This window comes from Scyliorhinus torazame, chromosome 11, assembly GCF_047496885.1.
Source record: "Scyliorhinus torazame isolate Kashiwa2021f chromosome 11, sScyTor2.1, whole genome shotgun sequence".
In the NCBI taxonomy this organism is placed as follows: Eukaryota; Metazoa; Chordata; class Chondrichthyes; order Carcharhiniformes; family Scyliorhinidae; genus Scyliorhinus; species Scyliorhinus torazame.
Window position 1 is genome coordinate 79,321,835 of NC_092717.1, and position 25,032 is coordinate 79,346,866.

The 25,032-nt window shown below is 45.7% G+C and overlaps 1 protein-coding gene across 1 annotated transcript in view; it reads left to right on the forward strand.

Moving 5' to 3' along the window:
- Positions 1-25,032, forward strand: part of csmd3b (CUB and Sushi multiple domains 3b) — a 2,718,576-nt gene that overhangs the window by 1,064,267 nt on the left and 1,629,277 nt on the right. The gene's annotated exons all lie outside the window — the stretch shown is intronic.

Sequence of the window (25,032 nt, forward strand, 5' to 3'; positions counted from 1 at the left end):
TTTACAGTCCCGCCCGCTACAGGAATTGTCACAGGTGGGACACTAAATATGACGAGCAAGCCAAAGGACTATTGACCTCGGGTGGGAATTTCCGGTCCTGGAGCATGCGGGATCAGTAAATATTGTTGGAATGCAAGGCTGTTTTATCAGCTCAAATAATTCTCTTGACTTGATCTGCTAAATCTAAACTGAATTTTGGGCTATTACCATACATGCGTCAGTCTCCAGGTCTGTCAATAAAAAGTATCTTTCATTATAATCGAGTAGATTTCCATCCTTTCATTAATAGTATCAGAGAGGAAAGAATTATCTATTATCTTGAGTAGATTCTGAATGTCTGTTGTAATGTGGGTCATTTTGCACAGTGGTCTCAATGTCAGGAGTCCTTCATGATAGAACAAAGGCAAACTGAATAGATAAAAAAAATGTAGCTCTTCCCTTTGGTAATTGCAATTTAGTCATTTGTAATATTTGTGTACTCTTTGAAATAGAATGCCAACCAGAGCCAACATTAAATTGTGTGTCACCAAAGCTGTCATTGAACCAATGACACAGTAATAACCCTTATTGTTTTATAACTGAAAGCTAATCATTTCAGGGTTTTTAATTGAAATTGGTAATTATACAGCAAGCTCATTTCACACTGAAACTAATTTAAGCTGTTTGAGTAGCAGCATCGATTGCATGGAGTGTATCGGGCCTTAACAGGGTTGTGCTTTTTAAGTGGAAATGTTGAAAGTGATGTTTCCCTTCAGAACCAGTTGAATGAACAAATAAATGAATGAACAAAATGACATTCTTGAAGTGAAAAATAAGGGCTAGATTTTACAGGGGTGGGGGCCCCCTCAGTGGGAGTTCTACCCTCAAGAGCTGACTGAATTTGATTAGCCCGCAGCGCTTGTAGCCATTTGAACAAGGAGACTAGATAGATCCAGGGAAATCCTTTTAGCGTGGTGAGGTATTGGACACCCTCGGGAGTGGGCTGGAGTGTTTTGGAGGCCTGCTGGGATGCACAAAATGGGGCTACAATCTTAGGTGGGGTGCCCATGATGTGCACAGTGCAAGCCCCTCATGATACATCCCCTTCCTTCCCATCTTTGCACCAGATTTAGTGAACAAAAACAGCCTTCTCACACTCGCCCACCTGCCACTGCCCAGCATGTGAGGGCAGCGGAGGCAGGTTGAGGGCCTTGAATGGTCAGTAATTATATTTTTATTGAGCTATAAAACATTTGCAGAATATTTTTAACTTGTTGTGGGGAAAGGTACTTTATAGCATGATCAGAACTCGGATTTGGTCGCTTTGTAAAATGATTTTGGAAGATACAGGTGAAATTACGTAACAACAGCCATGACCACAACCCTAAACATGAACAAGATCATTTTATCAACTGTAATATTTACATAATCAGTACTGAAAGATCTGCTCCCCCCCCCCCCCTCCCCACCACCACCAAGTCCTCAGTGTTGTGGTTCCAATTAAACAACATGATTACTGGACATAATAATTCTCCCATAATTTTCACCTTACTACACATTTGATGTGTGGACCATGTGTGCAGAGAATATCACTACCCAGTCCCGAGAGACTACTTTCTAAATGACTGACTATTGACATTGGTGAAGCCACACCTTGAGTATTGTGTGCCGTTTTAGTCTCTTAGTTTGAGGAAGGACATTCTTGCTATTGAGGGTGTCCAACGAAGTTTCACCAGACTAAGTCCCGGGATGGCAGGACTTCCATATGGAGAAAGACTGGATCGACTGGGCTTGTACTCACAGGAGCTTAGAAGAACAAGAGGAGATCTCAAAATAACATGCAAAATCCTGATGGGACTGGACAGACTAGATGCAGGAAGAATGTTCCTGATGTTGGGGACATCCAGAACTAGGGATCACATCCTAAGACGCCTTGGAAGCCTTGTTCTTGGAAGGGGTCCAGAGGAGGTTCACAAGAATGATCCCTGGAATGAAGAACTTGTCATATGAGGAACGGTTGAGGACTCTGGGTCTGTACTTGTTGGAGTTTAGAAGGATGAGGGGGGATCTTACTGAAACTTATAGGATGCTGCAAGGCCTGGATAGAGTGGACGATGAGAGGATGTTTCCACTTGTAGGAAAAACTAGAACCAGAGGACACCATCTCAGACTAAAGGGACGATCCTTTAAAACTAAGATGAGGAGGAATTTCTTCAGCCAGAGGGTGGTGAATCTGTGGAACTCTTTACTGCAGAAGGCTGTGGAGGCCAAATCACTGAGTGTCTTTAAGACAGAGATAGATAGATTCTTGACTAATAAGGGGATCAGGGGTATGGGGAGAAGGCAGGAGAATGGGGATGAGAAAATATCAGCCATGATTGAATGGCAGAGCAGACTCAATGGGCCGAGTTGCCTAATTCCCTACTATGTCTTATGGTCTGACAATAAGGGTTAAGCAATTCAGGACTGAGATGAGGAAGAACCTCTTCTCTCAGAGTTGTGAACTTGTGGAATTCTCGACCACAGAAAGCTGCTGGGGCCAGTTTGTTGGATATATTCAAGAGGGAGCTGGGCGTGGCCCTTGCGGCGAAAGGGATCAAGGTGTATGGAGTGAAAGCGGGAGTGTGATACTGAATTTGCATGATCAGATTGAATGGTGGTGCAGGCTTAAAGGGCTGAATGGCCTACTCCTGCACCTATTTTCTATGTTCCTATGTTTCAATATTCTGCTTTACCACTGTCTTTCTTTCCATGTCGTCAACTGGCCGGCATATTCACACCCCTATCACTTCATTCCCATTTCAGTAATACACTTCAGATAGATTTCAGGGAGAATATTTGACAGTGCGTTCCATATTCCTCTTGGAAATGCAGTTGTTACTATGAATTTCTTTGTATTAAGGGGTGGGTGAACAGCTTTGAACAAAGGTGAAATCCACTTGACAACATAATGTGTGGCAATAGACCACTGATGGTGTATATTGTGGTGCCCTTTAAGTCTTCCAACATGATAACCTAGCCTGAAAAGGGAAAAAAAGTAAAGTAAACCAGGTCACCAAGTTATTAAACAAAATATATTTAACAAGTATGAAATTATTTTTATAAGGTATGTATTTTCGGCACGAGTGGGACAACATCAACAATTTTTTGATTGCTCACCAAATATATCATCCTGTGCAATAGAATTAGCATCATGGGTGAGAGTGCAATGTAATGAATATATCATATAACCACATTTAGATTCATTATGGCTCGGATGGCCAGTTTAAATTTTGCAAGCTGATGGCTAATTTAAATGGAATATTTTCACTGTACTTGTTATTGAGTTATAAATAAGTTTAATTACACATTAAAGCATCAGTATGCGTGAAAATAGAATCAAATTAAAATGATTGTATGAATTAACTGGTGGAGGATGTCGGGGGGGAAAGGGTGGTGATGTGTCGGGGGGGAGCTAGCTCACCCTCATGACTCTCTCACCTTCCCTCCTGCAGCACTTGGTGCTGCGCTGCCTGATTGCAAGTCTTCTACCCATTCCTTGCCCAGAGCAATTGGACCAAGAGCAAAACAGTAAAGCGCTTACTCTTTTTGGATGAAGTCCTCAAAAAATTTCCAGAAATATGTTGCTTGAATGTCAGTAAAATCTCAACACTATGTCCCAGAGAGCTGCCCAAAGTGTTTCAGGATTCCTCTTCACAGCTCCAGCCACAGCGGCCATGAAATGGAAGTATCCATCTCAATGGTGAACATTTTTTTAAAGTGATGCTTGAAATTGAGATCAACACCATCTTTACTCCATAATAACTGATTGCTGTCAAGCAGGTTGTTAGTAGCATTCTTCATCAAAATGTCATGCGGCTTTTGTGAGTGCTAGCAGGCATTTTAATTGGCAAACATCTGCTTAACAGTTGCTCTGTTTGACCATTCTGAGCTGCCTTCAAATCTTACCAAAATGGTATCTTGCGCTGAATGTGGGTGAAATCAACATTTCAGTTCAAGACTGTTATCTTGCCCATTTCATATCATCGAAAGTACTCAAGGAAAATTGCACTCTCTGGTGACATTGAATAAATAAAGAATACATTGATTCAAAACATATCATTCAGAGCCACTTAGAAATAGTTCCCCCAGGTTCTCGAGAAGTCTGGGAAATTTATATTGGCGTGGACTGTTCTCCATAAAATTGAATATATATTTGCAATCCTCTCAGAGCATGAACCAGAATTTCTCAGCTGCTTCAGAGCTCTGAAGAGACATATGGGCCGGGATTCTCCGATCCCGTGGGATCGCCGCCGCGCCGGTCGGGGGCCGTTGAAAGCATCCCCCAGCGATTCTTCATGCCTTGTTGGGTCAAGTGGCCGCCGAGTGCGGCCGAGTCCCGCCGGCGTGGGCCACGTATGGTCCCACATGGCGAGACCTGGAAGTTCTGTGTACGGAGGCTGTCTCCGGGGGGGCCGCCACGGTGGCCTGGGGCTGGAGCCTACCGATCGGCAGGCGGGCTGGTTCCATGGGGGCCTATGTTCCTCCGTGCCGGGCCCCTGTAGGGCTCTGCAATATTGCCCAGGAGCCGGCGCGGAGACGGGAATCCATGCGCACGCGCAAACACGCGCCGGCTGTAGCGCGCATGCACGAACTCGCGCCGGCCGTGCTGCGCCGGCTGGAGTTGCGGAGACCACTCCGGTGCCGACCTAGCCCCCTAGGAAGGGGAGCATACCTGATAATCGGGGACCGTTGACACCAGGGTGGTTCACGCCGCTTTTCACGCCGGCATCAGAACTTGGCCGCGGGATTAGAGAATCCCGGCCATGGACTTGAAACGTTAACTCGGTTCCTTTCTCCACAGATGCTGCCAGACCTGCAGAGTTTATCCAGCATTTTCTGATTTTATTCCAAGTCAGGTATAGATTACTGCAGCCTTTTGTAGTCATTGATGTATTGGTCAGGAACAAAGTAGTTCTTTTCTGGGTACTTTTGAAGAAGAATTGATTGAGAGTGGTGGTAGATTATTCTGTATAATTATGTATCACATGTTGTTTATTTTCTCTGCTGTGCATTATATAAACTTAGGGATTATTATGTTGTTTGGTCCAGCCTATCTTTGCATACTGGATTTAACTCAGGTTTATCTCACTAGATTTGTTATTAAAACCTAAAACAACTTATGCAGTTGGCAAGACTTGTTTTCATCAGCCTAGGGCCTCACAATTTGGCTTCACAACGCTTGCTAGTTTGGAATTTTGGGTGTAAAATGCCCACACAATAGCTGATGCCGTTTTGGTGAGGGCATTAGCGTGAGTGTTAAATTTGTGTGCCAAAAGCAATCTGGAGTGCAAAGATTGAGAGATCAGTTAGCATGTAACAGGTAGCGTTCGTTTGTGACCCGAACACTCTAGCTTATGCCTCCTCTTCTTCTTACACAAATGAACATGCATGCAGCAGCAGGAAGGACCCGACTACCGTGATACTTAAAGGGGCTGTTAGCTATTTTCAGGTTATTAGCTCATTGATTTCTACTTGCTGTTGCTGAGTTAGTAGAAATGCAGTGACCATTCTGCATCAATTTAATATGATTAGTAGAGGAAGGGATATGGCACATGATGAAGATCCATTTGTCTGCCACTTTAAGGATTCCACTCAGACCATTTGCTTTCAGCCATGGGTGATGTAGTTACCATCACCCTTGGCATGTAGCATTCCAGGGAGATTGAACAGATGCAACACAAAGGAGGACAATGCCTGCAGCTAGAGAAGGAGAAGCGAGAGGAAGATATTTAGAAAGAAGTCATATTCACCCTGGATTTTCAGGGAGCAATTCTTTACCTCAGCCTGAGTGAGGGACAGAGTGTGAAACATGTCAGTTTTATGAAGGAGATGCTCAGCTGTTGTAGACAGACCTGAAGCCTCCGAACAGGACAAGGCTGTTCTCCTTAGAAAAGAGAAGATTCAGGTGAGATTTGATAAGGGTGTTCAAAATTATGAGTGTTCTCATCCGAGTAAATCAAGAACTAGTCCCACTGCTGGCTGGTTTCAAAAATCAGAGGACGGCAAATTAAGGGAATGGCAAAAGAAGCAAAGGGAACATGAGGAAGCACTTTTTAAAGCAGTGAATGGTTAGGGTGTGGAACGTATTGTAGTGGAGGCAGATTAAATTGTGGTAAAAGTCAATTGGTCAATTATCTGAAGAGACTAAATCAGGATGACAGGGGAAGAAGTGGGTCTAGCTCATTTGCTCTTGCAGAGAGCCAGCACAGGCACAAAGGGCTGAATAGCCTCCTTCAATGCTGAGACTATTCTGTGATTCTAAGTAGCTGTAAAGGTGTCTGCAGCCATGAACTTTTTCATGTCTGCCTTTTTCCGGTCTGAAGGTGGTGACTCGGGCATCTCACCATTCGCCATCCGTATACCCGAAAAGAATGCATTGCATTCTCTCTTTGCAGCGAGAAGCTGGCAGAGTGGGCACGTAGTTTTGCCAGGAAAGCCGCCTTCAAGTTGCAGAACCTCATTGAGTTCATGCACACTACTTTGTGAGCACCACATAGAAATGCAGAATACACTGAAATCATAAAGGATTTGCAGTGGTGTGTGCCCCTTATCCAGACCACTGTACAGGTGGATGCCCAATACCCTGGCAGAAATCATGATGCCTTTGGTATTTTGGCCTTTATTGCAAAGGAATTGGCAACAAGAATAATTAAAGTCTTGCTACAATGGTTGATGAGACCACATCTGGAGTCCTGCGTGCAGTTTTCATCTCGACATTTGAGAGTATACTTGCATTGGGGGCAGTACAACAAAGATATACTAAATTGGTCCCTGGGATGGGAGGGTTGTCCTACGATGACAGGCTAAGTAAATCAGCCTTTAATTCTCTGGAGTTTAGAAGAATGAGAGGTTTCTCATTGAAACATACAACATTGTGAAGGGGCTTGAGAGCGTAGATGCTTATTTCTAATAGATGGAGAGTCTAAATCATGAGGCTACAGCCTTAGGGTAAGAGGCCAATGATTTAGGATAGAGACACGGAAAATTGACTCCACTCGAAGGGTTGTGATCTTTGGAATTCTCGACATGAGAAGGCAATGGATGCACCAACGTTGAATACATTGAAGGCTGCGATAGGAAAATGGAGCTGAAACCCAAGATCAGCCATGATCTAATTGAATGGCAGAGCAGACTCAACAGGCTATATGGTATAGACTTGCTCCTATTTCTTCATTCTTTATTCTGTGCCAGTCCTGTACCATTGGTATTTTAGCACCATGTCAAACCAAAGAGTGGTTGCTGGGTGACAAGGACGATCCACTCACCAGCTGGCTCACCATTCAGGTGCGCAAGCCAGGCACATGTTGGAAGCAAGCATTTACCAAAAGCTATGCTGCAACACTGAGTGTCACTGAGCAGACCATTGGGGTGCTTAACCAATGGGTTTGCCACCTAGGTCATTCTGGAAGGGATCTGCAGTATTTGCCAGAGCATATTACAATTCTGGTGGTCTGTTGCATTCTGCACATTGTCACTATCATGAGCCAGTTCTTTTGTAATTTGATACAATTGAGTAGCTTTCTAGGCAATTTCAAATGGCAGTTAAGAAAAAAACCATTGTTAATCTGAAATCACAAGCAGGGAAGAATGAGTAAGAGTGGCAAATTCCTTCGCCGAAAGAGCATTAGCAGACAAGATGAATTGTAAGAGAATTTCCAGTAGTCTCATGATTGTTACATTTTATTCCAGATTTATTAATAAATTGAATTTAAATGACCCCAGATGCCTTAGAGGAATTTGAACTCGTCTGCGGAATTCTACAGACCCCCCTTCATCCGTGGATTTTCCCATGGTGGCAGTGGCTCTGAAGTTGATGATGGTTTACGTTCCTTATCTGTACCATCATTAGGGAATCCGTGGCAGGAGTTGACTTCGGTCGAACCGGAAGGGCTAGAGAATTGTGCTCCATGTCTCCGGCACATTCGTCCACGTTTCTGAATTACCAGTCCAGAAACATTAATCTGATAAATACATTGCAGTTTATGTTGCTTGCACTGTCTCACATACATACTGACTGAATACAGTTATGCAGGATAGACAATTAATCTGCTTTATTCCTGTTGTGTATTCATGATTTTAAAAATAATTTTGAATTTATTATTTGTTTTCCGTTTCTTGAGCAGGACATGTACTTATTTTTGCTCTATTATAGTAATCGTTATATCTCTCTATTACATTTCATGACAGGTATATTATTATTGGCAAATTTTGTGCAGCTGATCAGCTGTTATGCAGAATTCTTCCAATAATCTATTTTCAAAGAAAAAGTCAGCAAGAGAAACTCTCCCAAACAGAAATGATCCGATTCACATGGAAGACTAATGTCCTTAGTTTATGATTTTAAAATCAGCACATTTTTAAATAAGCTAGGCATTCCGACCAAATTTTGATTGCAATTTGAAGAGCAATTGATCTCTGTTTGACCTCACCGAGCACAGTTCTCTCATCACATAATTAAATTCTGACTGGTTTGAGCTTCTGCACCCTGAACAAGATAAATTATGTATGAAGTGGTGTAACTTTAGCCTTGTAGCATGGCAGCACAGTGGGTAGCACTGTTGCTTCACAGCTCCAGGGTCCCAGGTTCGATTCCCAGCTTGGGTCACTGTCTGTGTGGAGTCTGCTTGTTCTCCCCGTGTCTGCGTGGGTTTCCTCCGTGTGCTCCGGTTTCCTCCCACAAGTCCAGAAAGACGTGCTGTTAGGTAATTTGGATATTCTGAATTATCCCTCCGTGTACCCGAACAGGTGCCGGAGTGTGACGACTAGGGGCTTTTCACAGTAACTTCATTGAAGTCTTAGTGTAACGCTACTTGTGACAATAAAGATTATTATTATTTGCCATTGACATTTGCACATGTAAATATAAAAATGGTGGATCACTGTCCATTTGAACGAAAACATTCAGACCTTACACTTCCCTATAGGCAAATTCTATGAGAAACATTTATCTCATTGGCTCCAATTTCATATCTGGGTGCAACGATAAGCAAAATGAAGTAGATTGGCAAATTGGCAATTAACAAGTAGCAAACTGAAATGAAAGTCACCACTCATAAACTTCTAATAAATAGGCATGATGGACAATATGCATTGGCAGCAAGCAAAAGAAGAGATAGTGAAATATGAATCCAATCAACATACTTTTTGAAACCAGTTACATTATCATTATGTTCTCCAGTAAGTTAAATTTCTGACAAAACAAGTTTGTCACAAACATCATCGGACAGATTTAGATGGCAAGAAAAAGTAGACAAAGGGCAAGATTTTCTGGCTGTTCCCACTGATGGGATCTCCCAGTCCAGCCAATGGCACACCTCGTTACGGGATTCCCGGCAGCATGGGGTGGATTCAATGGGAAATCCCGTCGACAGCGGCGGGACCAGAAGGTTTCACTGCTGGCCAATGGCAGGCTGCCTTCCGCCACCAAGAAACATGCTGTGGGGGTGCTAGAGAATCTCGGCCAAAGAAAAGCTGTTCCCATCAGCTGATGGTACAACAGCTAAGGGACACAGATATTTGGGGCTGGATTCTTCGGTCGCCGATGCCAAAGCCGTGTTCAACGATTGGCCGGAGAATCACAGTTCTTGACCAAATTGGGGGGGGGGGGGCGGTGCCGCTTTTGCGTTGCTCCTCCTCCCCTCCAAAGCGGTGTACTCGAAGAGTATGCCACGCCACGTATCGACAGCCTCAGAACATTGCCAGAGGCCCACCCCTGATGGTCCGCCCCCGACTGGCCGAGTTCCCAACGGCGTCGGTCGCATGTGATCTCATCCATCGGGAACTCGGCGTGGCGGCTGCGGACTCAGTCCAGTGCCACCACAGTCGGGGGAGGGCTGATCCACGGGCAGGAGGGGACTTTATTAGAGGCTGAAGGCACTGTGGAGTGGTGGTCCGGGGCGCTTGAGCCGGCCAAAGGGGGAGCGCAAGCGGCCTCCGCCATGTAGCACAGCGCAGCTGCTGCAGGCCGCCGCCCTGCACATGCGCGGCCACGGATCCGGCAATTCTCCGGGCCATATCGGCAGCTAGAGCCGGATGCACTACACTGCCGGCATGCTAGCCCCCAGCAAAACGGGGAATCGGTATCCGTTTTACACCATTGTTTCTGGACAATGCATCCCAAGGTTTTGGGAAAGTGTTGTGAGTATGTAAGTTAGAACCTTTATTCTCCAGCAAATGTTAATTGTCTAGAACTTGCTTTCCACAAGGGTGATGGAAATGGAGACAATCAATGATTTCAAAAGCAAATTGAATGGGCACTTGAGAGAAATAAACTTGCAGGGTGACAGGGATAGAACAGGGAATAGGATTTACTGAATTGTCCTGCAGAGAGTCAACATAGATTTGATAGGCCGAATGGCTTCCTTCTGTATCACAAAGACTTTCTAACTTACAAAATATAAAAGCGAATGTAAACTGATTATACTTACCAACAAAAAAGACATATTTTTTGAATTTAAAATATGAATTTTTTTTGGTAGATGCCTCACTTGCACAAATTTGAATTCATATTGTTCCCAGAACCATTTCTGGCCGCTGAAGATACTGAATAACCAAGACTCCCGACAGAGTCTATAGTTCTCAGTACACCATAGACTGAGCATGTGCGGTGGGATTAAGCTGCTGGCATGCATGATCTGCAAAATATCTGCATGCAAAATTGGAATAAGAAGCTTAAACTAAGAAAGTAATTGAGTTTGTGTATCCTAAAAACTTCAAAAAATATAAACAAACAGTGGAGCTATTTAAAATGTTTTGATGTGAGTAGGCGAGGCAGTGAGTGAAATTGAGATCAGTAAAGAGACATGCATCCAGAAAGAATAATTGGGTGGGCATGGGAAGGGTGAAATGAGAGGGAGAGAGATACACAGCTAGAAAACAGATCAAAAAAGATAGAGTTCCAGAGAGAGAGAAGCATGCAAGCAGATGCATGGAAAAAAGAAGAGACAAACAGGGAGACATTTCTCTTTGTCAGATCAATTATATTTTAGGTTAGTGCTTTGATGCAGCAAAAAATACTGAAAAGAAAGCACACTTATCGGGCAAATTACTAAAGTCTCACACTGTGGAACTTGCTTCTCTTTGAGTCCCTTCATTTAATTTTCCCTCAAGCTGACACTTAAAGTTTTAACCAGCAATATATTTTGCAATGCGTGCCTTTGTTTTTCTCAGCCTGCCGAACACTGAAGCAATTTCTTATCTAGTAACTAATATCTGGCTAAATAATTGATAAGCACTCAGTTCAACTGCATTGCAGTTGAATATGAGAGTTTGGATTAAATTACTGGTGAGTGGAGCATATGTTAACAGCAAAAACAGTTGTTCGAGTAACCAGCCGGAAACCTCTTTAATTGATGTAAGAAATACATTTTTGTCAGATGCCTTACTTGCGCAAATTTGAATTCATATTGTTCCCAGAACCATTTCTGGCAGCTAAAGATACTGAATAACCAAGCAAACGTGACACCACTGTTTAAAAAAGAAGGTCGGCAGAAAGAGGGTAATCACAGGCCTGTTAGCTTAACTTCGGTAGTAGGGAAGATGCCGGAATCTATCATCAAGGAAGAAATAGCGAGGCCTCTGAATGGAAATTGTCCCATTGGACAGACGCAGCATGGGTTCATAAAGGGCAGGTCGTGCCTACTAAATTAGTGGAATTTTCTGAGGACATTACCAGTGCAGTAGACAACGGGAGCCAATGGATGTGGTATATCTGGATTTCCAGAAAGCTTTTGACAAGGTGCCACGCAAAAGGTTGCTGTATGGGATAAAGATGCATGGCATTAAGGGTAAAGTAGCAGCATTGTTAATTAATAGAAAGCAAAGAGTGGGGATTTATGGGTGTTTCTCTGGTTGGCAATCAGTAGCTAGTGGTGTTGGGCCCACAATTGTTCACAATTTACATAGATGATTTGGAGTTGGGGACCAAGTGCAATGTGTCCAGGTTTGCAGATGACACTAAGATGAGTGGTAAAGCAAAAAGTGCAGAGGATACTGGATGCCTGCAGAGGTATTTGCATAGTTTAAGTGAATGGGCTAGGGTCTGGCAGATGGAATACAGTGTTGATAAATGTGAGGTTATCCATTTTGGTAGGAATAACAGCAAAAGGGATTATTATTTATATGATAAAATATTAAAACATGCTGCTGTGCAGAGGGACCTAGGTATCCAAGTGCATGAGTCGCAAAAAGTTGGTTTCCAGGTGCAACAGATGATTAAGAAGGCAAATGGAGTTTTGTCCTTCATTGCTAGAGGGATGGAATTTAAGACTAGGGAGGTAATGCTGCAAATATATAAGGTGTTAGTGAGGCCACACCTGGAGTATTGTGTTCAGTTTTGGTCTCCTTACCTGATAAAGGACGTACTGGTGCTGAAGGGTGTACAGAGTAGATTCACTAGGTTAATCCCAGAGTTGAGGGGATTGGATTATGAGGAGAGGTTGAGTAGACTGGGACTGTACTCGTTGGAAATTAGACGGACGGACTCATAGAAACATCTAAACTTATGAAGGGAATAGATAGGATAGATGCGGGCAGGTTGTTTCCACTGGCGGGTGAAAGCAGAACTAGGGTGCATAGCCTCAAAATAAGGGGAAGTAGATTTAGGACTGAGCTTGGGAGCAACTTCTTCAACCAAAGGATTGTTAATCTATGGAATTCCTTGCCCAGTGAAGCAGTTGCGGCTCCTTCATTAAATGTTTTCAAGATAAAGATAGATAGTTTTTTGAAGAATAAAGGAATAAAGGGTTATGGTGTTCGGCGGGAACGTGGAGCTGAGTCCACAAAAGATCAGCCATGATCTCATTGAATGGCGGAGCAGGTTTGAAGGGCCAGATGACCTACTCCTGCTCCTAGTTCTTATGTTCTTAAGTTGTATTTAGGTGGCACCTTTTCAGACAACACAAGACACTTGCATCTAATGATGTGGCTAAGCTGCACTATTTCTCCTCACTCTGCTCGACATGTCTGAAACCATTACTGTAGTTGACTACATCATCCTCCTCCAACATTAAGATAGTAACAATACATATCCCCCAATGCATATCCACTACTCTACCGTTACCACCAAGCCAGGGGACCAACCCTGGTTGAATGAAGAATGCCAGAGGCAACACCAGGCAAACTTAAAAATGAGGTGTCAACCTGGCGAAGTTACAAAAAAGGACTTACTTGCATATGAGCAGTGGAAGAGAACACATCCACATCCAGAGGGAGACACAGCCAGAACGAGTGTGGGTATCAGTACTTTGGTACCGAATCAGAATTTGGTGCAGAGCGGGAAGACGTGCATTTTGGTTTTTTCCTTGCTTTGTAAATCATCAGTGAGTGGTCTTGCTCTGCTGCAGCACTGAGTCTACAAGGAAGGGAGCGGTTTGGTAAGTAGCTGGTAAGGTCGGTAAGTCTTTACTAGTTTAATCACTGAGTTGAAAATACTTTTTGTGTTTTATAATCTGTAAGAGTTGTAATTGGTAATAATGGGGACCAAGAAAAAGGCCCATAGAGAATCGAATATGATCTAATATCAAGCCTTTTCCAAAGGTTAATTTAAAGGGTTAAGTCATGACAGGAAAACTCCAAGCCGTGTTTGCCCCTCTTGCACCATGTGGGAAGAAGGAACATTTCCAGTACCCAGTCCCAGCATGTTTGCAGGATGTGTCTCCAGCTACAGCTCTTGGAAGACCTTCGGAGCTGGAGCGGTGGCTGGGGATACTGGAGTGTCCGCGAGGTGTAGAGTGTCGTGTATAGCATGTGTAGAGAGGTGGTCACACTGCAGACTAAGACGCCACAGGCAGTCACGGAATGAGTGACCAGCAGGCACAGCAAACAAGCTAGGCAGGCAGTGCAAGAACCTTGGGCGAAATTCTCCTACCCGCCCCGCCACATTTCTACCCCGACTGGCCGGCGGGAGTCTCCATAACATCGGCCGGTCAATGGGGTTTCCCATTGTGGGGCAGCCCCACGCTGTCGGGAAACCCCCGGGCGCCGGCAAAACGGAGACTCCCGCCGGTGGAGAATGACGCCCCTTGTGTGGCCATTCCCCTGAAAAACACATAAGCCGCTTTGGTTACTGTTGAGGGACTGGCCTCTCAGGGGAAATCAGCAACAGCCTATTTCATTGCACCTCAGTTGATTCTGCTGCAGAGGACAGGAGTAAAAAGTGTGGGAATGCAATAGTTGCAAAGGGATTAAATTGTAAGGGAAATAGATAGGTGTTTCTTTGGCCGCAAACGAAACTCCAGGATGGTATGATGCCTCCCTGGTGCGAGGGTCAAGGATGTCTTAGAGTTACAGGAAATTCTTTAGGGGGAGAGTGAACAGCCAGTGGTGGTGGTACTCAATGGCACAAACAACATAGGTAAGAACAAAATGTAGGGATTTAGGAAGAAAGTTGAGAAGTTAGGCCTCAGGAAGTGATCTCAGGATAACTATGTTATGGGCCAGGGTTTAGAGAACCCCAAAGTGTATCATGGAGTTCACCTGACCACAACGTTTAATAGATTGTGGTATGGGGAGCACATGGCCCCACTCTACAGGTGTGGTAGAGCAGAAATGGAGAAGTATTTTTTAAAGCAAAACAATGTTTATTCTATGAACTCAAGTTAACCTTTTTAAAACAAACAGTGAACATCTTAGCAACCATTAATTCAAATACAACCCCCAAAGACTACAACACTACGTAATCCTTTAAGCTTTCCTTTTTACATCCATAAGACTGAAAACACCTTTTACCAGAAGCACATCAGGTTAAAGTCACTCCTTTTTTGGTTTTGAATCACCAGGATTGATTTACAGTCTTTAGGTTACACAGAGAGACTCTGGCTGTGACTGCAGCTACCCAGCTCGAAAAACAAAACTAAAACACACCCTGCAGCAAACAGCCTAAAATGAAAGTAAAATGCTGACAGACAGCCCAGCTCCACCCAGTCTCTGACATTACTGCAGTAATAAACACCCATTTATTAAAGGTACTCTCACTACAGATATTTATATACACACCCATTTATAAACACCCATTTCTTAAAGGTACTCTCATATGACAACTACCAGTGCCATGTGTTAGACCGAGTAGAAATAGCAGGGTGCATCGGATGTGAGGCGGGAGGGTTTCAGATTCCTGGGGCTTTGGGACAGATTCTGGGGGAGCTGGGACGAGTACAAACTGGACAGGTTTCATGTCTTCGTGGGAGCATTTGCTACAGTGTTTGGGGCAGGTTTAAACTCAAAGGGCAGGGGGATGGGAACCTATGCAAGAAGACAGAGGAGGGGGAATCAAGAACATAAACAAAAGACAGAACGGGAAATAAAAAAAGTGACAGGCAGAGAAACCAAGGACCAGAGTCAAACAGGGCCACAGTGAAAAATATTGGGAGTGGGACAAGTAATGTTAAAAAGTCAAGCCTTACGGCTTTGTGCCTTAATGTGTAATAAAGCAGATGAACCAATTGCGCAAATAGATGTAAATGGACCTGATAATCAGGATAACGGAGATATGGCTGCAGGGTGATCAGAGATGGGAACTGAACATCCTGAGGTATTCAGTATTTAGGGAGGACTGACAAAATGGAAAAGGCAGTGGAGTTGCATTACTGGTTAAAAATGAAATTAACACAATAGTGAGGAATGATATTAGCTCCGACAGTGTGGAATCCATGGGTTGAGCTGAGAAACACCAAGGGGAAGAAACGTTAGTGGGCATTGTATATAGAGCCCCAAATTCCAGTTGTGATGTAAGAATGTCATTAAACAGGAATTAGAGATGCATGCAATAAAGGAACATCTGTAATTATGGGTGATTTTAATCTGCATCCAGATTGGATAAATCAAATTAGTCACAATACTGTAACGGAGAAATTCCGAGAGTGTATATGCAATTGTTTTCTGGACTAACACGTTGTGGAACCAACTAGAGAAAAGGCCTATACTAGTTACTGTGTATTGAAAATGGAATCATTGGACTTCCGGGTGCGGCGATGACCAGCTAAGTCGCACGTTTCGGCAGCTCCCGGTGGAAAGGACTTTTGGGCTCTTAATAGGAGCCCCAACGGCAATTTTAACGGCTAAAAACACTGTGCGGTAAACCAGAAGGGAATCCCCCCTGGACACGGATGGAAAAAGGAGGGGAAAGTGGCCGGATTGCGGTGGATCCTCTAGAGCAGCGGCCAGCAAGGCAAGCACAATGCAAGATGGCGTCGGAAGGAGGCAGTTTAATATGGGGCCCTGACCAACAAGAGTTCCTGCGGCGTTGCGTGGAAGAACTCAAAAAGGAGATGAAGAAGGAGCTGTTGGCCCCGATATTACAGGCGATTGAAGGGCTAAAGGAGGAGCAAAAGACCCAGGAGCAGGAGCTTCGGGTCGTGAAGGCAAAGGCTGCTGAGAATGAGGACGACATACAGGGCCTGGTGGTGAAGACAGAGATGCACGAGGCACAACACAAAAGGTGTGTGGAAAGGCTGGAGGTGCTGGAGAATAATGCGAGGAGGAAGAATTTAAGGATTCTTGGTCTTCCCGAAGGTGCAGAAGGGGCGGACATCGGGGCATATGTGAGCACGATGCTGCACTCGTTAATGGGATCGGAGGCCCCGACGGGCCCGTTGGAGGTGGAGGGAGCCTATCGAGTTCTGGCGCGAAGACCGAGGGCTGGAGAAATTCCTCGAGCCATAGTGGTGAGATTTCTCCGATATAAGGACAGAGAGATGGTCCTCAGATGGGCAAAGAAAACTCGGAGCAGTAGGTGGGAGAACGTGGTGATCCGCGTATATCAAGATTGGAGTGCGGAGGTGGCGAGAAGGAGGGCAAGCTTTAATCGGGCCAAGGCGGTGCTGCACAAAAGGAAGGTTAAATTTGGAATGCTGCAGCCGGCAAGACTGTGGGTCACACATCAAGGGAAACACCACTACTTTGAAACGGCAGAAGAGGCGTGGACATTTATTGTCGAGGAGAAGCTGGAATAAGCGGGCTAGAAAAATAATGTTTGGGACAAAGTGGTGGGGCGAATATGTGGGGTGAAGAGGGGGAAAAGGGGGAAGAGATGATTTCCCAAGTTGTTAATCCTGCGACCCTCTAACTTTTCTCTCTTCCCCATGTCGTGGGGGAGGGGGGGAGGGAGGATGAGGAGCTGGGGGCGCCGGCCATTGGGGGCGGGGCCAAATGGGAAGCGCGGGCTTTGTTCCCGCACTATGGTAATCATGGCGGGAACAGGGAAGCAGGAAGGAGGGGGCCTTGCACAGTGTGAGCCGAGGTCACGGGGGGAAGCCGAGGTCGGCCAGAGTTTGCTGACTTCTGGGAGCAACATGGGGGGTGCAATTACGCTAGTGAGGGATCTAGCGGGGGGGGGGGGTTAACTGGGTTGCTGCTGCTGGGGAGAAGGGGGAGCTGGTATGGGGTGGGGTGGTCGGGGCGGGAGGGCGCCGTTGGGGGGAGATACGGCTACGTGGGAACCGGGTGAGGAGCTGGATTGAAAAAGGAGATGGCTAGTCGACAAGGGGGGGGTGTAAAGAGCCCCCCAACCCGGCTGATCACGTGGAATGTGAGAGGGCTGAACGGGCCGATAAAGAGGGCACGGGTACTCGCACACCTAAAGAAACTTAAGGCAGATGTGGTTATGCTGCAGGAGACACATCTGAAGCTGATAGACCAGGTCAGACTACGCAAAGGATGGGTGGGGCAGGTGTTTCATTCGGGGCTAGACGCAAAAAACAGGGGGGTGGCTATACTAGTGGGGAAGCGGGTAATGTTTGAGGGAAAGACCATAGTGGCGGATAGTGGTGGCAGATACTTGATGGTGAGTGGCAAATTGCAGGGGGAGGCGGTGGTCTTAGTGAACGTATATGCCCCGAACTGGGATGATGCCAACTTTATGAGGCGTATGTTAGGACGTATCCCGGACCTAGAGGTGGGGAAGTTGGTAATGGGTGGAGATTTTAATACGGTGCTGGACCCAGGGCTGGACAGATCGAGGTCCAGGACCGGAAGGAGGCCGGCTGCAGCTAGGGTGCTTAAGGACTTTATGGAGCAGATGGGAGGAGTAGACCCCTGGAGATTTAGTAGACCAAGGAGTAAGGAGTTTTCGTTTTTCTCCTATGTCCACAAAGTTTATTCACGGTTGGACTTTTTTGTTTTGGGAAGGGCACTGATCCCGAAGGTGACGGGGACGGAGTACACGGCTATATCTATTTCGGATCACGCTCCACATTGGGTGGACCTGGAGATAGGGGAGGAAAAAGAACAGCGTCCACCCTGGAGAATGGACATGGGATTATTGGCAGATGAGGGGGTGTGTTTAAGGGCGAGGGGGTGTATTGAAAGGTACTTGGAACTCAATGATAATGGGGAGGTTCAGGTGGGAGTGGTCTGGGAGGCGCTGAAGGCAGTGGTTAGAGGGGAGCTGATATCTATTAGGGCACATAAAGGAAAGCAGGAGGGTAGGGAAAGGGAGCGGTTGTTGAAAGAACTTCTGAGGGTGGACAGACAATATGCGGAGGCACCGGAGGAGGGACTGTACAGGGAAAGGCAAAGGCTACATGTAGAATTTGACTTGTTGACTACGGGTAATGCAGAGGCACAATGGAGGAAGGCACAGGGTGTACAGTACGAATATGGGGAGAAGGCGAGCAGGTTGCTGGCCCACCAACTGAGGAAAAGGGGAGCAGCGAGGGAGATAGGGGGGGTGAGAGATGAGGAGGGAGAGATAGAACGGGGAGCGGAGAGAGTGAATGGAGTGTTCAAGGCATTTTACGAAAGATTATATGAAGCTCAGCCCCCGGATGGGAAGGAGAGAATGATGTGCTTTCTGGATCAGCTGGAATTTCCTAAGGTGGAGGAGCAGGAGAGGGCGGGACTGGGAGCACAGATTGAGACGGAGGAAGTAGTGAAAGGGATTGGGAGCATGCAGGCGGGGAAGGCCCCGGGACCAGACGGATTCCCAGTTGAATTCTATAGGAAATATATGGACTTGCTGGCCCCGCTACTGATGAGAACCTTTAATGAGGCGAGGGAAAGGGTGCAGCTGCCCCCGACTATGTCAGAGGCAACGATATCGCTCCTCCTAAAGAAGGAAAAAGACCCGCTGCAATGCGGGTCCTATAGGCCTATTTCCCTCCTGAATGTGGATGCTAAGATTCTGGCCAAGGTAATGGCAACGAGGATAGAGGATTGTGTCCCGGGGGTGGTTCATGAGGACCAAACTGGGTTTGTGAAGGGGAGACAGCTGAATACAAATATACGGAGGCTGCTAGGGGTAATGATGATGCCCCACCAGAGGGGGAAGCGGAGATAGTGGTGGCAATGGATGCCGAGAAAGCATTTGATAGAGTGGAGTGGGATTATTTGTGGGAGGTGCTGAGGAGATTTGGCTTTGGAGATGGGTATATCAGATGGGTACAGTTGCTGTATAGGGCCCCGATGGCGAGCGTGGTCACGAATGGACGGGGTTCTGATTATTTTTGGCTCCATAGAGGGACGAGGCAGGGATGTCCTCTGTCCCCATTATTGTTTGCACTGGTGATTGAGCCCCTGGCCATAGCATTGAGGGGTTCCAGGAAGTGGAGGGGAGTACTCAGGGGGGAGAAGAACACCGGGTATCTCTGTATGCGGATGATTTGTTGCTATATGTGGCGGACCCGGCGGAGGGCTGCCAGAGATAATGCGGATACTTGGGGAGTTTGGGGATTTTTCAGGGTATAAATTGAACATGGGGAAAAGTGAGTTGTTTGTGGTGCATCCAGGAGAGCAGAGCAGAGAAATAGAGGATTTACAGTTGAGGAAGGTAACAAGGGACTTTCGGTACTTGGGGATCCAGATAGCCAAGAATTGGGGTACATTACATAGGCTTAATTTAACGCGGTTGGTGGAACAGATGGAGGAGGACTTTAAGAGATGGGACATGGTGTCCCTGTCACAGGCAGGTAGGGTGCAGGCGGTTAAAATGGTAGTCCTCCCGAGATTCCTTTTTGTGTTTCAGTGCCTCCCGGTGGTGGTCACGAAGGCTTTTTTCAAAAGAATCGAGAAGAGTATTATGAGTTTTGTGTGGGCCGGGAAGACCCCGAGAGTGAGGAGGGGATTTTTGCAGCGTAGTAGGGACAGGGGGGGCTGGCACTACCGAGCCTAAGTGGGTACTACTGGGCCGCCAATATTTCAATGGTATGTAAGTGGATGGGAGAAGAGGAGGGAGCGGCGTGGAAGAGATTGGAGAGGGCGTCCTGCAGGGGGACTAGCCTACAAGCTATGGTGACGGCACCGTTGCCGTTCTCACCGAAGAAATACACCACAAGCCCGGTGGTGGTGGCTACATTGAAGATTTGGGGGCAGTGGAGACGGCATGGGGGAAAGACGGGAGCCTCGGTGCGGTCCCCGGTAAGAAATAACCATAGGTTTGTTCCGGGGAGAATGGATGGGGGATTTGGAGCATGGCAAAGAGCAGGGGTAGCACAATTGAGAGATCTGTTCGTAGATGGGACGTTTGCGAGTCTGGGAGCGCTGACGGAAAAATATGGGTTGCCCCAAGGGAATGCATTTCGGTATATGCAACTGAGGGCTTTTGCGAGGCAACAGGTGAGGGAATTCCCGCAGCTCCCGACGGAGGAGGTGCAGGATAGAGTGATCTCAGAGACATGGGTGGGGGATGGTAAGGTGTCGGACATATATAGGGAAATGAGGGACGAGGGGGAGATCATGGTAGATGAGCTGAAAGGGAAATGGGAAGAAGAGCTGGGGGAGGAGATTGAGGAGGGGCTGTGGGCTGATGCCCTACGTAGGGTAAACTCATCGTCCTCGTGTGCCAGGCTAAGCCTGATACAATTTAAGGTGTTACACAGGGCGCATATGACTGGAGCACGGCTCAGTAAATTTTTTGGGGTAGAGGATAGGTGTGCGAGATGCTCGAGAAGCCCAGCGAATCACACCCACATGTTCTGGTCATGCCCGGCACTACAGGGGTTTTGGGTGGGGGTGGCAAAGGTACTTTCGAAGGTGGTGGGGGTCCAGGTCGAACCAAGCTGGGGGTTGGCTATATTTGGGGTTGCAGAAGAGCCGGGAGTGCAGGAGGCGAGAGAGGCTGATGTTTTGGCCTTTGCGTCCCTAGTAGCCCGGCGCAGGATATTGTTAATGTGGAAGGAAGCCAAACCCCCGGGTGTGGAGACCTGGATAAACGACATGGCAGGGTTTATAAAGTTAGAACGGATTAAGTTCGTACTATGGGGTTCGGCTCAAGGGTTCACCAGGCGGTGGCAATCGTTCGTCGACTACCTCACAGAAAGATAGAGGGAATGGAAAAGAAGAAGACAACAGCAGCAACCCAGGGGGGAGGGAGGGGAGGGGGGGGAGGAATCGGACGGACTCTCAGGGATGTTATTGTGTGTGTATAGGCACTTGTTTTAGGTAATGTATATTGGACTGTTGGATTGTATCTTTGGAGAGTATTTATTTTCGACCAGGCAGTTGCCATTTAGTTTGGTTTTTGTTTCTGTTCATATATTATTTATTTATTTGTTTAAAACTGGCCCCTGTTATTTATATTGCTTTATTGTTGTTTAAAAGAAACACTACGTACTGTTATGTTTGGCCAAAAAATCTTGAATAAAATATATTTTAAAAAAAAAGAAAATGGAATCATTGGCAATCTAGTTGTATAAGACCATTAGGGATGGGCGACCATAAAATGATACAATGTTTCATTACGATGGAGAGTGACATAGTTGATTCCGAGACTAGGGACCTGAATCTTAATAAAGGAAACTACGATGATATGAGGCATGAGTCGGCTATGATTAATTGGGAAACGTTACTTAAGGAGTGCATGGGGGAGCTGCAACAATTGTTTTTTCCTGTCTGGCACAAAGGCAAAACGGGAAAGGTGGCCAAACCATGTCTTACAAGGGAAATTAGAGAAAGTGTTCGATCCAAGGAAGAAGCATACAAAGTCGACAAAAAAATCAACAGGTCTGAGGATTGGGAACCGATTAGAATTCAGCAAAGGAGGTCCAAGGGTTTGATCAAGAAGCAGTAAATTGTGTCCGAGAGTAAGCTTGCAGGTAACATACAAACTGACTGTAAAGGTTTCTACGCGTGCGTGAAGAGAAAAAGAATGGTGAAGACAAATGTAGGTTCCTAACAGTCGGAAACGGAGGAATTTATGATGGGGGACAAAGAAATGGTTGAGCAACTAAATACATAGTTTGGTTCTGTCCTCATAAAAGATGATACAAATAAGATATCCGAAATGTTAGTGAACACAGATTTAGTGAGAGGTAGGAACTGAAGGAGATCAATATTAGTAGAGAAATTATTTTTACATAGATAGAACATACAGTGCAGAAGGAGGCCATTCGGCCCATTGAGTCAGCACCGACCCACTTAAGCCCTCACTTCCACCCTATCCCCATAACCTTTTTGGATACCAAGGGCAATTTAGCATGGCCAATCTTTGTACGTCTTTGGACTGTGGGAGGGAACCGGAGCACCCGGAGGAAACCCACGCAGACACGGGGAGAACGTGCAGACTCCACACAGACAGTGACCCAGCGGGGAATCGAACCTGGGACCCTGGCGCTGTGAAGCCACAGTGCTAGCCACGTGTGCTACCGTGCTGCCCATAATGATATTGGGCGAATTGATGGGTTCATGGCTGATAAATCCCCAGGGCCTGATAATTTACATCCCAGAGTACTTAAGGAAGTGGCTCGAGAATAAATGGATGCATTGGTTGTCATCTTCCAAGCTTCTATAGACTCTGGAACAGTTCCAACAGATTGTAGGGTAGTTAATGTACTCAAATCATCACTAACCCCACTATTTAAAAAAGTATTATAGAGAAACATCAGAATTATAGACAAGTAAGCCTGACATCGATAGTGGGGAAAATTTTAGAATCCATTATCAAAGAGCAGAGTACTTAGGAGACAGTGGAAGGATCAGACAGAATCAGCATGGACATATGAAGGGGAAATCATGCTTGACAAATCTACTGGAATTCGTAGAGTATCTAATGAGTAGAGCTGATGAGGGGGAGCCAGTGGATATGGTTTATTTGGACTTTCAGAAGGCTTTTGACAAATCCCTACATAAGAGATTAGCGTGTAAAATTAAAGAGCATGGGATTCGGAGTAGTGTATTGAGATGGATAGAAAACTGATTGGTAGACAGGAAACAGTGTAGGAATTAACGGGTCTTTTTCTAAATGGCAGGTATTGATTAGTTGGGTACTGCAAGGATAAGCTAGGACTCCAGCTATTCACAATATTTATTAATGATTTGGATGAGGGAACTAAATATAGTATCACCAAATTTGCAGATGACACAAAGGTAGGTGGGAGAGTGAGGACTGAGGAGGATGCAGAGATCCTTAAGTGTGATTTAGACAAGTTGTGTGAGTGGGCAATTGAATAACAGATGCAGTAGAATTTGGATAAATGTGAGGTTATCCACTTCAGTAGCGAAAGCGGGAAGGTAGACTATTTTCTGAATGGCCATAAATTAGGAGAGGAAAATGTCCAACGAGACCCAGGTGTCCTCGTACACCAGTCGCTGTAGATAAGCATGCAGGTTTAGTAGGCGGTAAAGAAGGCAAATGGTATGTTGACCTTCATAGTGAGAGGATTTGAGTACAGGAGCAGGGATGTCTTGCTGCAATTAAACAGGGTCTTGATGAGGCCACACCTGGAATATTGTGTGGAGTTTTGGTCTTCTTATCTAAGGAAGAATGTTCTTGCTCTGGAGAGAGTGCAGCAAAGGTTTACCAAACTGATTCTTGGGAAGACAGTATGAACATATTAGGAGAGATTGAGTTGGTTAGGTTGTATTCGCTGGAGTTCAGAAGAATGAGGGGCAATGTCATAGAAACCTATAATATTTGAACAGGACTAGACAGGGTAGATACAAGAGGGATGTTCCCAATGGTAGGTGTATCCAGAACCAGGGATCACAGTCGGAGGATACAGGGTAGAGTATTTAAGACAGAAATGAGGAGAAATCTCTTCACCCAGAGAGTGGTGAGCCTTTGGAATTTGTTACCACGGAAAGTAGTTGAGGCCAGAACAGTGTATGTTTTCACAAAGCAGGTAGATATAGCACTTGGGGCGAAGGGGATAAAAGGATATGTGAGGAAGGCCGGATTAGACTATTAAGTTGGATGATCAGCCATGATCGTAATGAATGGCAGAGCAGGATCGATGGGCTGAATGGCCTCCGCCTGCTCCTATTTTCTATTTTTATATGCTGAGCAATTCCACAACCAACAGTTCAGTTCTAAGCTCTGCAGTCCTGCCACATCCAGTCTTGAAAGGTAGTGGATAATTAAACAACTCACTCAAGGGAGTAACTAAACTCCTGACTCGACAAACTCTGTCCACAACCTACAAGGCACAAGTCAGAAGTATGTTAGAATACTCTCCATTTGTCTGGATGAGTGCAGCTCCAATAATACAAGAAATCAGTACCATCCAGGTCAAAGCAGCCCTGTTGATTTTCCTTCCATAAACATTCATTCCCTCCAACACCAGGGAACCGTGGCAGCAGTGTGTACCACGTACAAGATGCACTGCAGATACTCACCAAGGTTCCTTAGGCAGCACCTTTAATGACCGCTACCTTTTAGGACAACGGCAGCAGGCATCTGGGAACCCCACCATCTGGAGGTTCCCTTCAAGTCATTCATCATCCTGACCTGGAAAAATATTGCAGCAACTTCACTGTCGCTGGCACAAAATCCTGCAACACCTCCCCGAATAGCACTGTGGGTGTACCAACACCTCATGGATTGCATGGCTCAAGAGGGTGGTTGATCACCATCCTCTCAAGGGCAACCAGGGAGGGGTAATAAATGCTGGCCTAACCAGCGATGCCCACATCTCGATAATGAATTTTAAAAAATACAGCGAGTCCATTGTGAAAAACATGAAGCGGAGTCCCTGATTGTAATGAAAACATAGTTGAAGGACTTTTCTCAGAGTTTGGATTCCAACAAGGAGCTTTGCAGACATTGAATTGAAGACATGTTTGAGATACTGAAAGAATTTGATG